This window comes from Rhinatrema bivittatum, chromosome 5 (assembly GCF_901001135.1).
Source record: "Rhinatrema bivittatum chromosome 5, aRhiBiv1.1, whole genome shotgun sequence".
Lineage (NCBI taxonomy): Eukaryota > Metazoa > Chordata > Amphibia > Gymnophiona > Rhinatrematidae > Rhinatrema > Rhinatrema bivittatum.
Window position 1 is genome coordinate 216,715,031 of NC_042619.1, and position 18,750 is coordinate 216,733,780.

The following is an 18,750-nucleotide window of genomic DNA, read 5'->3' on the forward strand; positions in this document are numbered from 1 at the left end:
TGTCCTTCCAGATCAGGTACTTCAGATCACAGGGGCACAGTGGCTGAAATGGAGCTTTTATCAGCAGTGCCAACACCATGTTGAGGTCCCAAGACACAGCAAGGGGAGGCTTCAACTATAGCAGTTCCCGCATGAAATACACGAATATAGGTTTACCCTCTATACCATGGTGATATGCACCAATGGCACTCAGATGAACCCTAACAGAGTTGGACTTCAGACCAGCTTCTGAAAGGTGTAGAAAGTAGTCAAGCATTTTTGTGGTGCGCAGGAGAAATGATCTAGAACCTTTTGCTCACACCACACGGAAAACCTCCTCCATTTCAGTCCATAGAACTTTCTAGTGGAACATAAGAACCTAATATATGCCATACTGGGTCAGACCAAAGGTCCATCAAGCCCAATATCCTATTTTTAACAGTAGCCAATCCAAGTCACAAGTACCTGGCAAGTGTCCAAACATTAAATAAATCTCAAGCTATTATTGCTTGTTAATTATTAGCAGTTTATGGATTTTTTCTCTAGGAACTTATCCAAACCTTTTTAAATCCAGTTATACAAACTGCTGTAACCTCATCCTCTGGCAATGAATTCCAGAGTTTAACTATGTGCTGAGTGAAAAAGAATTTTCTTCGATTTGTTTTAAATAACTACTTGCTAACTTCATGGAGTGCCCCCTAGTCATTCTATTATCTGAGAGAGTAAATAACCGGAAACCATCTTGAACTTTCTCTTTTTAGAAACTTGTTCAAGGCCTAGAGGTCTAGGATGGGATGGAGTCCTCCTGTTTTTTTTCCTGAATCATGAAGTACTGGGAGTAGAATCCCCACCCTCTTTGCCCTGATGGAACAGGCCTGACCGCTCTGGCCACTAAGAGGGAGGAGAGCTCCACTAAAAGCACTTCTTGATGTATTACTGGTCCCCAAAGGGAATTCGGGGGGCAATTTGGCAGAGTACTCACAAGGTTTAATCTGTACCCTCTTCTAACAATGGCAAGGACCCACTGATCCAAGGTTACACTGGGTCACGATTCACATAGAACTGTAGCATACTGCCAACTGAAAGATCCCTTACCAAGGGTATAATAGACTTGGCTATGCTCCCTGCAATCCAGTCAAAACCCTGTCCTCGGAGTTAACTGGAGCAGTGGTTGGGGCTTTGGGGGCACTCTGTTGCCTGGGACAGCTACAAGAGGCCTGTTGCTGCTGATGGGGCCGAGGTGGTGGAGGATAGTATCTCTTTAGGTGGAAGAAAAGCTTCCTGTGGCCGAAACTCAAAGACTTCCTGGATGAGGAAGATGGGTCCTGAATGCCAGTGGAGGACTGCTGGAGTGTCACGTGGTGGTACCGAATCTGGATCACTGTGTCCTTCACTTTATCTTTGAAGAGATTCTCTCCTGTGCATGGCATGTCAGCAAGTCGCTCCTGCATCTCCTGACAGAGATCTGATGCCTGCAGCCAGGCAAGGCTACAGGGCGCTGATCCCTGCTACAGGGACTCTCGATGCCATCTTGAAAACATCGTAAGTCGAGCAGACCCCATGTTTCTGCACTCCAGACCCTTGTGCAACAGTGACTGGAGAGTGTCCTGTTTCTATTGAAGCAGCTGCTTGGGCACTTCCTGCACCTGCTTCAGGATATCCCGCATATACTGGCCCATGAAGAGCTGGTAGACCATTAAGCGGGTGATAAGCATAGCATCCTGAAACACTTTTCTCCCAAGGGCATCCATGGCCTTCTGATCTTTCCCTGGGAGCACTGAAGAATGGCCTTCTTGAGAGCAGATTGAACCACTACCAATTGGAGTAGCAGCTGATGCTTGTTGAATCCGAGGGCCTTCTGGACAAGATAGATCGTGTCTGCCTTCCTATTAACAGGAGGCACTTAGAGGGGGTGTTCCCATGTCCTCATCAGTAACTCCAAAAATATATCATGCACTGGGATTGCCATGATCTCCTTAAGAGGCTCCACGTACTGGAGAATATCCAGCAGCTAGTGCCGGGTATCCTCCTCCGTTGGCAACTGAAATGGGATGCCTTCCACCATTAACCAGACAAAATCTGCAAAGGAGAGGTCTTCCAGGGAAAACTTCCTTCTTTCGTTGGGAGGAGACAGTTCAGAGGGGAGGTGTCCCAATCCATTGGAGTCTGAAACATCAAAAGGGTCATCCCCCCAGGAGTCATAGGGGCCCTTGTCCACACTGTCATGGGGAAAGGGCCCCAGGTGCTCAGTATGGGAACTGAATTGGCTAGCCATGGTGGCCTGGACCCTGAGGCCACTCCGGTCACTGGTGGAGCTTCCTCCGCCAAGGAAATGACATTGGCTGATGGCTGCCCTGATACTCCACTGGGCATCCATGTGGCTCCGGGTACCAACACCTGTGACTATATCAGTAGCACTCCAATGAGCATGTGCAGAGATTTGAGCAGTGGCACGATTATAGATGCTGCCGGACCCGGTGCTATTGGTGCCCTGAAACTGTGGCCTCACACGGCCCTCTCCATGGCCAGCTGCATGTACCTATCCAGCTCCTCTCAAAGATCGATGATGCCAAGGCTGGCTGAGATCCAGGAGGTGTAAGAAAATCCTCTTTGGAACTGAGAGGAGGATAGGTGTACATTGGTACCAGTGAAGACTGTGTCAAACCCCTGGAATCGATGAAGGACTGGCACTCCTCACCACTGGGTCGCTTCAGTGGCATCACAGCTAAAGCTGGTGCATCCCCATGTCTGGCACCATGCATTGTTGGGGACAGATGCAGACGCTTCTTCAGCTTCCCTCCATGTGTGGATCGATCCTTTCTCAGTGCTGAGACTGAAGACAACGAACCCAATGTTTTTGACCTGGGAGGCCTTGGCCTGTCTCCAGTGTCCCTGGAAGCTGTCAACACCGATGGAACGATGGCCCTACCAATGTCAATGGCTTGATGGTCTTCAGTATAGCTCTGAGGTCCCTTGATGTTGATGCCAATTCCTCCGATACCACTGCCAATGGATCAGTCTTGTCTGGCCCGAAGAGTTGTTCCATCTTATTGAGCCAGATCTTATGCCATTTTCGGGTCATCTTGTTGCACTTGCTGTAACCCCAGATGTCGTATGATGCCCCCAGACAGAGAACATGTCTAGCATGGAGCTCAGTGATATATATGATCCTCATGCACCGAGGGCACCACTTAAACCCCAACAAGGACATGTCATGAAAGAAAAGGGACGCAATATCAAAATTGATGGTGGCAGCCTTCTATGGCTGGCGGGCACCAAGCACACTGCCAAACCAGGGGATCACTGTGAAATGAAATAGCAAAACCGCTGAAAACCCTGGCTAAGGTGATAAGAGGAGAACTGGGGGGACCTCATGTCAACTGCCAAAAACTTCTGTAGAAGAAGTGAAAAAAGAGAGAGACTCAATTCACCTCGAGACATGAGGATCCGCAGAAAAGAAGAGACTGAAGAGACCCTGTCAGGATGAGTGGTAAAATGCATACATTAGCATGCTCAGAGAGACATAAGTTTTCCGTGCTGGGCTCCATTGGATGATATCACCCATGTGAGAGGACTGCCATTCTCCTTGTCCTTGGAGAAAATACAATTCTTTTTTCTACCTTTGTTATCTGGATATGCCATTTTTCTAATCATGTTTGTCCCAGTATCATTTCTTTGTCTTCTCCTAACTCCTTGCCCAGAGTCTCCTGTTCATTTGCTTTTCTTTTCTCTCCTCATGTTATCTTCAATCCTTCCCTTACATCTGTATGACATTTACCTATCCCTTTCTTTTCTACTCTCAGTTTCTCTCTTTTCTTCCTCTTTATACATTCCTAGCTAGATTTCACCCCTCCTAATTTCCCTTTTTTTTACCTCTCACCTACTTACTAGCTTTCCATCTCCCACTCTCATCCCTTTCCCAGTCATCTCCACACTCTCTCACCCCCTCTTCAGTCCTCCCTATTCCCTATTCCATTTCCCATCTCTCATTCTTTCCCAACTTATTTCTATCTCTTTCACCCATTCCCTAGTCCCCCATTTCCAACTTTTGTACTCAACTCAGTCTCTACAGTTCTCAATTACCTTCCTCTGCGTTTTATCTCCCCTGGTCCTTCTGTTATCTCCTCAGATCCTTCTGTTATATTCCCCTGCTTCCAACATCTTTCTTTTATCTCTTACCCCTCACTTAGCCAGCTCCTTCCTTAGTCCTATTTCTATTCTCTCACACCCCATCACAAATATCATTATTTCCACTGCCTCATACACATTTCCCAACCTTTCCACTGTCTATTGCCCCTCCCTAGCCCAGGCCCTTCATACAGGGCCAGTGCAAGGTTATTAGACACCCTAGGCGACCCTTCAGATTTGCACCCCCCTCCCTTCCAGCCCAGCCCCAACCTCCTCCCTCCCAGTTCACCACATACATAATTAAAAATAATGCATTTATAATAGATTTTTACATGAAAAAGGACATTCAAAGTAAAGTTTTCTGAGTTAAAAATATCACTTACAATATGTATATTATATTTACATGCACTGCTGTTCGCCAACCAGAAAACCCTGCTAGAAGGCATAAAAGACGCTTAGAACCCATATGGTATTAGGCCTATTGTATTGGGTGTGGGTTTGGCACTCAGAAAGCCATGAGTAAACAGAATTGCAATTACAATGTAGTAAACCTCCCACACCAAAACAGCACTAACTTTCAGCAATCAAACAGTAAGACCCTAACTATGAAAAGGCAACACTGCAAATATAGTACACCAGGCAAGGCCCGGATTTAGGCATAAGCAATGTAGTCCTCACGCTGCTTTTACTTCATTTCAGGTGCCTCAACAGAGATGAGGAGAGAGGGGGAAGAGAATTTTAGCAGGAGGGATTCTCCCCAACCCACCCCACCCCTTGCAGGGAGTAGCAGTAAGATAACACACCTCCCCCACTGCCTATGGGCACATGTTGCCTTAATCTGGCCCTGCACCAGGCTCTATAGCACCAATACACCTCATATTATGAAAAGAGAACAAGTCTGGCTGCTCTAGAACCCTACACAGAAACTATACACTAGCAAAATACCTCACCTGAGTCACACATTCACACAGACTGACTTTCAACAAGTAAAGAATAAAGAGAACCTAAAGTAAAATTATAAATCTGCAAACAAAAACTGAACTGGAAACTGCAACAAGCTAGATTCTGTATGTAGCGTACAATGGAAAAACAGAAACATTGCCATTCCTCATAAAATATCAAACAATAAAATCAAGAAATATAAATCAATAATAGTAAAACCAATATTTTGAAAAAGAATATTTCAAAATAGCTAACAAATAGAATAACATCCAATAATTAAAATATATTAAAAAAATATTCCAAGCACCAAAAAAAAATTGCAAAATAGCGGACACATCAAATAATACCCAATTATTAAAACTAACAAGAATATAAGTCCATCAACTCTTCACACCTGGGAACTTTGATTTCCAGATGTCCTGCGATTGTTGTGGGATGGGGAGGGGAGAGGGTTGTTGTGTGCAAACTTTATCCTTTCTTTCTTTCTCATACACACACACACACACACACACACACACACACATGTTCTCGCCAAATACACAGGCTCTCCCACACACACACATATGCTCTTTAACACTCAAATACAGATACTCCCTCTCTCACACACACACACACTCACTCCTTCACACAGGCACCTTCTCTCTCTCACACACACACTCACTCCCTCACATAGGCTCCCTCTCTCTCACACACACACTCATTTCCTCACAGGCTCCCTCTCTCTCTCTCTCAGACACTTACACTCACTCCCTCGCACAGGGTCCCTTTTTCTCTCCCTCACATACACACACTCCCTCACACAGGGTCCTCTCTTTTTTACATACACCCTCACTCACTCCCACAAACTATCTCTCACGCACACAGGGTCAGATCCCTTCCCTCACTCACACATTCTCACATAAGGTCCCTCTCTCACTCACTCACACATATCCTCACTGCTAAAAGGTGCCATCTCTCTCACACACATTCAGGCTACCTCTTTCTTACACACATACTACACTAAATTCTCTCTCACACTCACATAGAAATACAGTTTTTCTAGCTCTCTTGCTCCAGGCTTCTCTCTTCTGCGTCTTCGGCTACAGGAGGGATGGACTCTGCCTGCGACTCTCCAGGGCCTCTCTCCTCTTCTTCTTCAGCTGTGGGCAGGATGGGCTCTGCCTGTAGCTCTCCCAGGTCTCGCTCTTCTTTTTCCTTGGTCATGGGCAGGATGGGTTCTGCCTGCCACTCTTCCGGGCCTCACTCCTCTTCTTCAGTCATAGGCAGTATGGGTTACACCCATGGCTCTACCGGGTTTCTCTGCTTTTCCTTTGGTCCATGGCCTGGCCTGTCTCTCCTGTTTCATTGGTCATGGGTGAGATGGGATCTGCCTGGGCCTTTCTCCTCATCTTCAGCCATGGGCTAAGAGCTTCCCTTTGATTTTGGCCACCGAGCCAGGAGCATGTGCTAGTGATTTTAGCACCCACTAAGGGTTGGTACTCTAGGTAACTGCCTAGTTTGCCTAATGGATGCAGCGGCCCTGTTTTCACAACATATCTCATCCTTTTTCCACCCTTTAGATCCCTTTTATTTACTCACAATCTCACATCCACATTCTCACCTACTAACACTCAACCCATCTAACATCCCCTCACTCATACCCCCCACCTATTGCTGAGTCCCTATGTTCCACACACATCTCAGTCTCTTCCCTACAACCAGCCTCCAACTCTCTCCTCTCCTCCCAGTCTGGAAGTCCCTGCAATTTCCTTTCACCCATCCCTGACTCTCCACTCCCCTCTTCTCCCAATCTGGGTGTCTCCACTCTCCTTTCCTCTCCATCCACCAAATCTGGAAGTCCCCTACACTCTCCATCCCTAGGTCTCCACTTTTCCCCTCCTCACAATATAGTGATTTTCCTCCCTATCCCCTCCTCCCTGCCACACAACATCTAGGAGTCCCCTGCATCCCCTAGTCCATTTTCTCCTGAATCCTCAAGCCCCCTCAAAGCTTTAAGCTTATAAGCAGCCACTTCTGCTTTAGTGGTACCAGCACATTGCCTCTTCCTTCACACATGTGCGGTTCAATGATAGGTTGTTTGAATTGTGCAGCTCTGTGTCTATGGAGTCCCGCCCAGTTCAAACAACTCGTCATTGAATTGTGCAAGCACGAAGGAAGAGACAAAATACCAGTAAGACTGAAGGAGAAGTGGCCGGTTACAAACATCACATGGGCAAGGAGAAGGGATGTGAGGGAGACTAAAAAAGGTAGTGGCCACCATGATATTATTAAGGTTAAAGCTCCAGAAAGAAGCAGAAACTTGGGGCACTGAGGAAAAGATTTGGGGCACAGGCCCCCTGTGTCCAAAGCTAATGACACCCCCTGCCTTCAGGTCTTTAATGTACTTCCTGCATTGGGGAACAACGCAGTAGCTAATGCCTTCATTAACATGTTATTTGCATGGAGGTGTGCTAGCATGAGTGGCTGACCCTTTGGAAAGCCATAATATGGCCCTAGAGTCCTGCCCATTAGTAGTAACAGCTTAGTGGGGATTTCCCTTCCATTTCAGCCTCTCCTATGAAGTTGACTGTGATTAGCTATCCCAAGGGCACTAGGGGGAGTTAGTGGTATAGAGAGTGTGATCATTTTTGAGTAGGTTCTTGAAGAGTAAGGAACTATTTTTCCCTGCCCCCTACTAAGTTGGTCCCACTGACCCAACTTGGTATTTTTCCTGCACTCAAGGAGATCCCTCTTCAGTACACTCCCTCTCTGAGAGGGTCTGCTTATGGTTTCAAAGAAGCGATAGATTTTGTCAGGATTTGTATTGATTTTTTTCTTGTTCTGAGGAACTCCCTGTACCCTTAGAAGAGGGGCAACCGCCCCCCCCCAATCCAGAGACCAGAGGCTCAAGACTTTTGAGCCACCCTTCTACTCCCTACAGGAAGCAAGACTTTTGACAGCATTATCCAGTGTGGGAATTTTTTGGACTTAGAGAAATTTGGATTTTCCCCTTTTGGTTAGTGTGGAGGTTTTTTCTCACTCCTCTCACAAATTGGAGTCAGGAGATGGAGAACTTTGTTCAAGACTGAAAACATCAGGCTTTCCCCACCCCCCCCCCCCCCAAAGAAGTCACACAGAACTGAAAGACAGTGTGGGATGAAATGTAAACATCTGGAGACTCCCAACTGGATCTTCACCCCAAAAGGACCAGGACACAGGCTGTGGGCAAGAAACAGAACTTTGAATTCAGGTAGGATTCTTGCTTGCTCTTGGGGGTTCCCCAGTAGAATTCCCCCACATCCGGGGCTGTTTGTTTACTGAAAAAGTGGCAAGTTTCTCCCTAGGACCTAGAGAGATGGACACGAGCACCCCTTCTGAGAGACTATGTAAATAGATCTAATGTACAGTTTCAATTGTGCACAGTATACCTGACTATGATTGATGTTTTGGAAATAATCAGTAAATTTTATATGAACACCCAGTCTGTGTCTAGCCTGTCTGTCCTTGAGGAAAATATAGTACCAGAGTTAAGGAGGAATATTTCATCACCTGGGCCAAGAAGAATTTCCAGCCCCCCCACAGCAAGCACACCCATCCGGGACCTGCAGAGAGCGGGAATATGATGCAGTGAGTAGCCCCCAAAGAAGGGAAATAGCAAACCCCTGAGCAAAGGGTTATGAATGTATGCAAATTTTTGTGTGCCAAATTCCTTGTTAAATTGGGAGTAAAGCTATATGCACAAATATGTGTGCACAACCTCATGTAACATGGGTGCATCATATTACATTAGAACCCGAGAAGTTAAAACATTTACATGTAGTCTCTCTTCCTCCAGCATAATTCAGATTTACAGGTATTCTAGCAGTAGTTTCAATTTATTATTGATTGGGATTTAGAAAAATTTCTAGGAGAAAAGTAATTTACCATTTCAAGCAAAAAAACAAAACAAAAGATCTTTGCCTATATTTTGAGAAAGCAGCTGAGAGGACCTGCACAGCACTAAAAAACCTCTAATAATCCTGTTTTATGCAGGACTTTAAGCCTGCCTCACCCCCCCCCCCCCCCCAAGTACTACTTTGCAAGACTCATTACAATAGGCATGAGGCTAATTATTCCTTTTTGGACATGGAAAGCTACTGACCTCTGAAACATCTGAAATTGTGTGGAAGAAGCGCATGGAGCATGCTCACTGCATGACCTCAGCACAGAGTATGAACATGAAGCCAAAAATGGCTGTCTACACTTCGGTCAACTAACTAATTCATTTAAACATCTTTTCAAACACTTAAAATGTCCCAACTCAATAGGAATAATAGGAGGAAAAGCTACAACAGGATACATACAAAGAACTACTTGCTAAAGTTAAATAAATGGCAATGACTTAGCCTGGGCCATATTAAGGCGTGGGTGAGAGGGCTGCCAGATGGGGCCGCTGGTGCGCCTTTCCACTACTCTTAGTACAGTGGTGGAGGCAAAGTCCCGTGCAGTCGCATCATCAGAGGGCGACCAGCTGGCAGGCTACATCACTGCCCGGCACCCCCAAGGCCAACTGCAATATTGGAAGGGGAGCCTCCCCCCCCCCCCCCCCCACACACACACAGGGAGCTGTTTAGCCAAGCAATGGAAGTCTTAGCAAAGCAGAATGCACAATAAACTGCTGTCTTGCAAGGCAAACATGTATCTAACCTGAAAACAATGTGTTTTCATATTAGCACTCTCCCTTCTCCTTTATTCATGAAATACCTCTCTTGCCCATAAAAGTGTCAGAGTGGTAGCTTAGATGGTGAAGCGCCATTCTCTTACCCTGATCATTTACAAGCCTGACACAGCTCAGAACAGTACTGAACACATTAGTGCAGGACAGAAAGAGACGGGGCAAAGGGAAATCACACCTCGTAAGGACTCTGCTGCTACTAATCATTTCTATATTTATGTATTTTTAAAATTTAGTTGGACCTGATATCCTGCTTTTACAGATTAAGCCCAAAGCAGATTACATTCAGGCAATAAAACCCAGCAGACAACTACATCATTATTAACAACAACATATAACATTAGGATACAGACTTATGCAGGGTTGAGACCTCTGGAAGGCAAAGCAAAGGGGTGAAGTGTGTGGGTGAATAACCCCTTGTGGGCAGAGCAGAGAATGTTAACAGTGTCTGTGGCTCACTCCTTCCCCTGCATGCCATGAATTTTTTATTGAGCTGTGCTGAATTTCTTTTCAACACTAAGTGCGTCTCCTGACTAGACTCTTTTACAACAGTTGCTGTGCAGGAAACCTAAATTTCACTAGATATTTGCACTCTGGAGCCTGAAAGAATTGGAAGAAGGAACCCCTATGACTATATGCATGCGTGTGTATGTGTATATGTACCCACATCTATCCATCTATCAGAGCAATTTTCAAAGGTATTTATATGGGTAAAGAGTAGAGCCTGACGGAAAACCGCCCTCCTGAAATGCAGCTAAAAATACACACAGATTGCATAGCACATGCACTTTCAGCCACATTGAAAAGAGGCCATCCAATGGCAGGTTGAGTTTCAAATGTATGCATGCCACTTTTCCTGCGCTTCTCCCCCCCCCCTCCCCCTCCACACATACACATAAATAGCAGGGTGCAAAGTGCATAAGAAAAATAAGAACATAAGAAATGCCAATCCAGGTCACAAGTACCCGGCAGGATCCCAAAGAATAGATCCAGCCTTTTTTGCTTATAACAAGGGATAAGCAGTAGCTTTGCTAAAGTGTACATGGCTAATAGTGGTTTGTAGACTTTTCCTCCAGAATCTTGTCTAAACTGTTTTTAAATCCCCTCACTAACTACAGTTTAATTGTGCGCTAAGTGAAAAAATACTTTCTCTGATTTGTTTTAAATGTGCTATCTGTCAGTTCATAGAGTATTCCCTATTCCTTAATGGAAAGGGTGTATAACCATTGCCTATTTACCTGTTCCACACCACTCATGATTTTATAGACCGCTATTATATCTCCTCTCAGCAGGTATCTTCTCCAGCCTAAAGAGCTATAACCTGTTTAATTTTTCCTCATAGGAGAACCATTCCATCCCCTTTATCATTTTGGTTGCCCTTCTCTGCATCTTTTCCAGAACTTCACACCATGGATCAATAAAGAGGCATAATATCACCTTTCATTTTGTTTTCCATTCTCTTCCTCATAATATCTAACATTTTATTTGGGGATTTTTTGACCGTTCCCACACATCTTGTCCATAATGACTCCAATAAACGTTTTCTGAATGGAAACTTCTAATGGTGATCCCAGCATTATGTACATCTGGCTAAAAGCTTTCCTTTGAGTCTAAGAGAGCTTCTGAAAATACAAGCTTTCCCTCTGAAATCTAAAAGAGAAAATAGAGTTTCTTTGCACATGCTCAGACTTTTCAGTCGGAGAATGTCAAATTCTATTGTTTGAGATGTCATCTATAGGCTAGTTAAACAAAATACTTCACCTTGATTGGTTCTCCATTCTGTCTACTTGCCTACTTTTCCCATCTCGGCTCCAGCTTGGTTGCTACCTCACAAAGGCATTGATTGGTTGTTATAGTTACAATTTCAAAACGCCATAGGCTTAAATGGGAAACATAAATGAATAAAATGAAAAATTTTGTTTAAATTTATGGGCACCCTCCATTTGTTTTGGGGGTCCACAAATGAAACAAATGTTCTCATTTTTTGCACTGTACCCATTTGTTTCAAAGAAATGCACATCCCTAATGAGAAGGGAAAAGAAGCAGACTGAAGACTGGAGGGTGAGAGAAATGAAGGAGGAAGAGAAAAATTTAACTGTGGGTGGATGGAGAGGCAGATGAGATAAAAGAAGAAAAAAGATGAAAAAGCAAAATCATTGTCAGAAATAAATGTAGGAGATAAAGGAAAGAAGACAGGGAGAGAGAATACACAGAAAATGAAAAAGAGATCCTGGAAAAGGACTTAGGAAAAGCCCATTAAGTGTTAAGATCCGGAAGTGAATCCTTAGGCCGACCGTCGTTGGAAAGCGGTCGGGAGGCAGATATGCACAGCCGAAGACAGATCTTCACCTGGAAACCCGTGATGCCCTCAGAGGAGCTGTAAACGCCCGGGTCGCTAGGACTTAGGTGACTTCGCCCTGGAAGTCCGAGGTCCCCCCAGGAGGAGCCCGTAGGGACCCGGACCGCTGGGACCTAGGAGAGAGGCTGGCGTGGAAGAAATCCTGGACCGGAACTGGAACAGAACTAGAGGCAGAAGAAAGGGTGAAGACGAACCGTGGACAAGGCAGGCAGCTGGAGTCAGAAGCGAGAAGGCAATCCGTGGTCGAGGCAGGCAGCAGGGATCAGAAGCGAGAAGACAATCCGTGGTCGAGGCAGGCAGCAGGAATCAGATACAGGAACGTTGAAACTGGCAAGCAGGAACAGGAGCACCTGGAACAGCAACTAATCCTCAAGGAGTGACCGCATTGCAAGGCAAAGCAGGAAGGGCTGGTGCCGACTTAAATTCCCCGCCGGTGCTGACGTCAGCCAGGGGGCGGTTCAGCACATCCGGGTGCTGGACCGTCAAAAGCCCGACCCTCGCTCGCACGCGTTCCCCTTCGGGGGAGGAGTCATCCGCGGGGCTCGGCGGCGTTGTCGGCGTCTCCCACGAGGCGAGGCCGTCGCCATGCGGCCAGGCCGGCCCCGGATCCCACGGCTTGCGGCAGGACCCCGGACCCCGCTGAGGAGGTAAGGACCCGGTCGCTAACGCGGCGACCGGGGTCGTAACATTAAGGGGAAAGGGGACAAGAGATACTGGGACCAAAGCGATCAGAAAAATTAAAAGACCAGATAGCAAATGTACAAAAAAAGCATTTTATTTTGAATTTTTAGTAGTTGGAATACATCAGATTTTGAGAAAGTGTATTTCTTATATCTTTGTAGTTTCTTTAGTACAGAAAAAAATGCATTTCTATTTCTCTCTCTTCAGTCTTCCATTGCCCACAGAATCTTGTTTCTCGAGCTTTCCATTTCAGGTTTTTGTTTGCATGTCTCCTTATTCTGCATTAGTTAAGGGTTAGCCCGAGTTCTGTGTGTGTGTGACTGAGATGCAGTATATCTGCTAGCATATAGTTTCTATGTAGGGATCTAGTAGAGTTCAGCTATGAGAAAGATGATGCGGGAGAGGGAAAGGCACAAATGCAAGCATTAACCCCAGGCGCTGGAGACCCACGTTACGCCTTTGCCGCTCATTTTAGTTTTTTTTTTCTAATTTCCTCATTTTATCATAGTCTCCTTGTTTAAAGTTAAAAGTTACCATGTTAGTTTTCCTTAACGTCCTCCCTTTAATGATTTTGTTAAGCATACAGATCCTCGTAATGCACATACTTTGCCCTTGCTGATTTTCACAGAGAAACAATGCGGGTAGTTTCCATTTGAAAATTGCCCTGTGTACTTTATGTATACACTGTACATATCCACAGAAACACCCACACCCACACAAACATGCACACTTACACAGATTGAGGGCATTCAGACTAAAACCAGTAAAGAATTGCAGGCACCTCATTAAGGCCAGTAAGGAGGAAGGATTTATACCATCCATCAGCCGCTTGCTTCGCTAATCGCAGTAATCATTATCCTTGCTTTCCATCGTGAGGGATGAACAGAAGCCCACACTGTGGTCAGTAGGCTGGTGAGCTGAGGCAGACATTCTTCCCCCTAGAAAACATAATGCTTTGAAGCCCTTAATAAAAAGCTCAATTCTCTCTAGGGCTTGCTGTGACAATACTTAAACTTTTCAAGCTCTGCTCTAGTAGAATACCTCAGATTCCTTCGCAGTCACTTGCCGTAACAGACTCTTCTTTATTTTCTCACCAGGATGTGTATATGGTGGAACTGCTTCTAGTGAGCTCCTCTCAGGAGGGTAAATGACTACGCACTAGTCTGAGTCAGACACTAGAGTCTTGGCAGCATGGTTCACGGATTATCATGTGAGCAGCAGGCCTGGATTCACCAATAGGCGCACTAGGCCTGTGCCTAAGGTGGCAAAAATCTGTGGGGGCAGCAGGCCGGCTGAAGATTTGCTGCCTCGCAGCTGTACTAAATCTCACTCAGCAGAGAACAGCAGGGGAGGGGGCGAGGATCATTCACAGACATGAGGGGAGGAAGTGAACATGGAGCTGATCGCAAAGAAGGCTATGCCTTAGACCTTCTGCTCTGTTGTCATTTGTCCGGAAGAGGGAGGGACAATGGCAGCACTAGTGGCTAGGGGCAGCAAAATCCTAAATCTGTCACTGGTGAGCACCATGTTTTACAGTATGACCCAGTTATAAACACAGAGTCACAATCTCAGTCATCTGCCCTGTATCACTTGGGCATTGTACAGTCCCTCACTCTGGGGCAGATTTTAAAATGCCTACACGCGCCGGGCCTATTTTAAAAAGGCCCGGCGACACACGTAAAGCCCCGGGACACGTGTATGTCCCAGGGCTTCGAAAACGGGGCAGGGTGGGGGCAGGGCGGGGCAAGGCAGAACTAGAGGCCCCCGGCACAGAGGCCATTTGCCGCTGTGCCGGGGGAATCACATGCTGGCAGGCTGCCGGCGTGCGCAACCTGTGCCTGCCCCAAGGCAGGCGCAAACGGTAAGTTAAAGGAATGGGGGGAGGTTAGAATAGGGCTAGGGGGCGGGAAGGTTAGGGGAAGGGGTAGGAACGATAGAGTAGGGGGAAGGGAAGTTCCCTCACAGGCCACTCCCAAATTGGAGCGGGCTGGGAGGGAACGGGTGAAGGCAGCGGGCGTCGGCGCACGCAAGATGCACTAGTGTGCACCCCCTTGTGCGCGCGCATGTTATAAAATCGAGCATCCATGTGTGCGCGCCGGGTAGTGCGCTCACACATAGGCGCCTGCACGCAAGTTCTTAAAATCTACCCCTCTGTGTTTTTTCCTGCACTGTACTATCAGACCTTACCGGATATAGATAGAGGACAAGTTCTGCAGCAATCTAGGCGCATTAGAAGGATTAGCTTGCCTAGACTGCCCTGTTAGATAACTGTCCTTTCTCAATGCAGGTAACAGTGTGTGCACTGTTTCACAATGATGCTACTTTATAGTTGATTTTAGGGGAGATAATCCGGGGGGGGGGGGGGGGGGTTTGAGTGGAGATGGGAAACCACACACATAGACAATTTTCAAATCTGCACATATAATTTCCTAGCCAAAAGCTGGCCCCAGAGAAAGCAGGTGCAAAGTCTGCAGGTCCTTTGTAACAGTGGAACACGTTCAGAGGGAACGTAGGTACATACACACATTTCTTTAAAACGTTAGATACGTGGTCAGGGAGTACTTTGCATTTAGGTGGATTGTTTGGAAAATGACTCCCATGAGATTCCCCTTGCCCTATCTCCCTACACCTACTTTTCCCCTGCTACTCCTGGACACACTCACTTCCCCGTCACTGCTACACAAACTCATAGGCTCTTAGGTTGATGTTCCCATTAAAATAAGCCAGGGTGAGCAGTAGTCTTTCGTGGAAAGCCACAAACAGGGTTCATTTCAGCATGATTCCAGCACTGCAATATTTCATAAACAGAGACAGGCTGAATCCAAGGAACGTTTAACTGCCCAAGGTGAAGTAATGTTCAGCTAGACAGGCTGAAAGCTGATGGCAACGGTGTTGTCCGATAAAAATGCAGCAGAACTCAGCAGGAAACCCTGTGTGTATACAGCAATCATTCTTCCACTGCTCTGTACTTACTATTTATAGCCTCCCTCTTATTAACTGACGCCCTCTTCTAGCCTTGTCCCATGTTCTCTCATCGCTCTCCTCTCCTGCTCATTCTTATTCTATTACTCCATCTCTCTTCTACTTTCATTTGCCTAGCCATGCCCAACACCCCTCTTATCATCCTTATATTCCCATTTCCCCTGCTCCTTACACCTTAATTTCTCCCTCAGTGCCTGGCTAGGTGTAAGAGGTGCAATCTAGTTTGTGATACTTAACAAGGTCTAGGCCAATAGGGGCTCAAAAGAAGTCTTTGGGTAGGCTGGGACTCAGATTTGCTGAATATAGGTATTCTAAGGGACTAAATTGGGAGACAACTTGTTGCAAATTAAGTGTACAGCACAAACTTGCTTTAGATACGTTTATTACAAAAGTACAAAACACATCAACATTTCTAGTTAGAGTAGGTTGATTAAATAGAGCAGTTATTATTAAGGACTGCCAACTAGCACATTGAAAGCACAGCAATTGTGGTTAAATATAGATGTTATCCCATCATATTATTCAAGTGAATGATTTTGCAACTCCAATTTTCATTTGAATCCATCCACTTGCTTAAGGAGCCTGTTACCAGTTGTCAATCAAGGTCAGCTGACAGCTCTTCAGATGCAGGATATTCACCAGGCTTCTTTAAAATACCTCCAAACACATTCACCAATATTCATGTAACCCACAGAAGACCCCTGGGCTCAGCTCAGGAGATGCAAAAATGGTTAAAAGACAGGAAAAAGAGTAGGATTAAATGGCCTATTTTCACAGTGGAAAAAGGTAAACAGTGGAGTGCCTCAGGGATCTGTACTTGGACCCGTGCTTTTCAATATATATATATAAATGATCTGGAAAGGGGTACAACGAGTGAGGTGATCAAATTTACGGATGACACAAAATTATGCAGAGTAGTTAAATCTAAATCTCAAGGGGATTGTGATAAATTGCAGGAGGACCTTGTGAGACTGAAAGATTGGGCTTCCAAATGGCAGATGAAATTTAATGTGGACAAGTGCAAGGTGATGCATATAGGGAAAAATAACCTTTGCTGTAGTTACACGATGTTAGGTTCCATCTTAGGAGTTATATCCCAGGAAAAAGATCTAGGCGTTATAGTGGACAACAGATTGAAATCATCGGCTCAGTGTGCTGTGGCAGACAAAAAAAGATAACAGAATGTTAGGAATTATTAGGAAGGGAATGGCAAAGAAAATGATGGATGTCATAATGCCTCTGTATCGCTCCATGGTGAAACCGCATCTTGAATACTGTGTGCAATTCTGGTCGCTGCATCTCAAAAAAGATATAGTTGCACTGGAGAAAGTGCAGAAAAGGGTGACCAAAATGATAAAGGGCATGGAGCACTTCCCTGATGAGGAAAGGCTAAAGAAGTTAGGGCTGTTCAGCTTAAAAAAGAGATGGCTGGGGGGAGGATATGATAGAGGTTTACAAAATCATGAAAGGGCTTAAATAGGTTAAAGTAAATCAGTTATTTACTCTCTCAGACAATAGAAGGACTAGGGGGCACTCCAAGAAGTTAGCAAGTAGCTCATTTAAAACAAATCAGAGAAAATTATTTTTCACTCAGCGCATAGTTAAGCTCTGGAATTCATTGCCAGATGATATGGTTACGGTAGTTAGTGTAACTGGGTTTAGAAAAGATTTGGATAAGCTCCTAGATGAGAAGTTAGATATGAAATTTCCTGCGGTGGGCCGAAAACGAAGCCCAAACCTTTCAGCACATCTCTATAAACTGCTATTAATCAATAAGGAATAGTAGCTCGGAATCTATTTAATGTTTTAGTACCTGCCCGGTACTTATGACTTGGATTTTCCAACAGTGGCCAAGTCAAGTCACAAGTACCGGGCAGGTACTAAAACATTAAATAGGGCAAGTCACTTTACCCTCCATTGCCTCAGGTACAAAACTTAGATTGTAAGCCCTGTGGGGATAGGGAAATACCTACAGTACCTGCATGTAAACCAATCAAATGTCAGTATATAATAATATTAAAGAACCCATTGCTTCCCAACCTTTTCAAGATCAAGGCACACCTATATTTAACCAAAATGTTGTGTGGCCACCCCAACCGCCACTGGACAGGCAGTAAGGACATGGAGAGGATGTATGGTCATAAGAAGTCATGGGGAAACACTGAAAGCCCCACCAGTCTCTCTTCCAAATTAAAAAAAAAGGATAGAGGGGGCGGAGTCACACATGAACAGTTCTGTCTGTATACGAATGTAGGAGAAAGGAGACGTCAGTATGATGCAGGCAGCCATCTCAGTTAATTACCATGGCTACTACATGTGGCTACCAGAGCTCCTTCACCTCTGCCGCTGTCAGCACTCAGACTGAGTCACATCCAGTGTTCAGTGTATGGTCTCCCTGACTCAACATAGGCATAAGACAGAAGCTGGAAGGACTCAAAAGAAGAAGCACAAGAGAGGGAAGATGAGAAGGTGCTTTTTGGACTGTGGGTGCTGCACAAAGTGGGGGCCCGACTATCCATGCCCTGCCTACTGCCCATTGATTACCACAACCCAAGGCTCGTGCTGTGGCTAGGAAAGAAAGAAACATGCATGATTACAAATGTTCTCAGAAAGCAGTTCCTACATGTTTCAGAGCTACCACTGGTGACTCTTGTTGCTTTGCAGTGAAAGGACCAATCAAAAGCCAGTAAAGTGAATAAATGCATATTAAATACCAATACAGCTCTCTGCCATACCGGTATCAAATACTGAAGCTAGCAGGAGAAGGATAAAACTTCTCATAAGAACATAAGAAGTTGCCATACTGAGTCAGACCGAGGGTCCATCCAGCCAGCATCCTGTTTCCAACAGTGCCCAGTCCAGGTTACAAGTATCTGTCAAGTAGTCAAACATTAAGTAGATCCCATGCTACTAATGTCAGTAATAGCAATGGCTATTCCTAAATCAACTTGATTAATAGCAGGTAATGGATTTCTCCTCCAAGAAC

General features: G+C 45.4%; 1 long non-coding RNA gene across 1 annotated transcript in view; it reads right to left on the reverse strand.

Moving 5' to 3' along the window:
* LOC115091553 overlaps window positions 1-13,869 on the reverse strand; it is a 74,409-nt gene extending 60,540 nt beyond the window's left edge. The window contains exons 1-2 of the long non-coding RNA XR_003856766.1: window positions 13,824-13,869; window positions 13,564-13,720 (exon numbers count right to left, since the gene is read on the reverse strand). This is a non-coding gene — a long non-coding RNA (uncharacterized LOC115091553). The remainder of the gene's footprint in view (window positions 1-13,563; window positions 13,721-13,823) is intronic.
* Between the last annotated feature and the right edge of the window lie 4,881 nt (window positions 13,870-18,750).